The 896-nt window shown below is 33.8% G+C and overlaps 1 non-coding gene across 1 annotated transcript; it reads left to right on the forward strand.

Annotated features, from left to right (window-relative positions):
• Positions 1-300: 300 nt before the first annotated feature.
• LOC140648714 (small nucleolar RNA SNORD123) lies at positions 301-369 on the forward strand. Its single transcript, XR_012041326.1, has one exon. It is a non-coding gene; the product is annotated as a small nucleolar RNA SNORD123 (small nucleolar RNA).
• The last annotated feature ends 527 nt before the right edge of the window (positions 370-896 follow it).

Genomic DNA, 896 nt, shown 5'->3' on the forward strand with positions numbered 1-896 from the left:
ATATTTACCATTTGTGATCAAAAGGGAGAATAAAGTACTATATCTCATGGTATTTGTATGATTTAGGCTCCTTATAAACAAAATGGTTTAATTTCCTGAATGCTTAAGGTGACATTTTCGACACAACGATATAACATGAATAAATGTGCACTTGCATTTATAAATGTGCAAGCTGATTTTTAGTAATTGCCTCTTTCTTTTCATTGAAGTCTCTGACAGATAAGGCACTTAAAGAAGTTGTTATATGAGCCTTAAATAAGGGCCGTCTAACTTCAGGTCCCTAAAAGTAGTCAGATATTTGGTGAAAATGATGAATTCTGGGATACTGATTCATGTGATCCGAAAAAGCCATCCATTTCCTGATTCACCTTCATATCTCCTCCAGGAAAAAAAAAAGGATTATTTTACAATGAATACCTGCAGTCAAACAATTTTTATGTATGTGTTTTTCTATCTTTCAGCCACTTCCCAGAACTGATACTTTCAAAATGAAGAGGAAGGTGGGAGTGAGAACAAAGAAAGCCTTGGCGAAATCCAGCCAAAAAGTTTGAGGAGTAGAAATAATAGCAAATATTAATAACTCTGGTCTCTTAAATAGGTCAGAATTTGACTGAAATTGTGAAAAGTTACAAACCTAAGACATAAGTCGTATTACATTTGAATCTAGATTCAGGGATTTTTAAATTAATACATAATAAAAATATTAGCGTGGTTTTTCCTCTACTTTGGATGATAATGTATTCTGCTGCCTTACACCACTTTCTTCTACAGACTAATTTAAGTTTTAATTTTTTGGTTGTTAGCCCCAAGACACCTCCTTAAAGTAAGCCAGGGTATGAATTAGCAATCCATTAGTTGCTTCTCTCTGTCTGCAGGGCCATACTCATTAATATTGG

This window comes from Ciconia boyciana, chromosome 2 (assembly GCF_034638445.1).
Source record: "Ciconia boyciana chromosome 2, ASM3463844v1, whole genome shotgun sequence".
NCBI lineage: Eukaryota > Metazoa > Chordata > Aves > Ciconiiformes > Ciconiidae > Ciconia > Ciconia boyciana.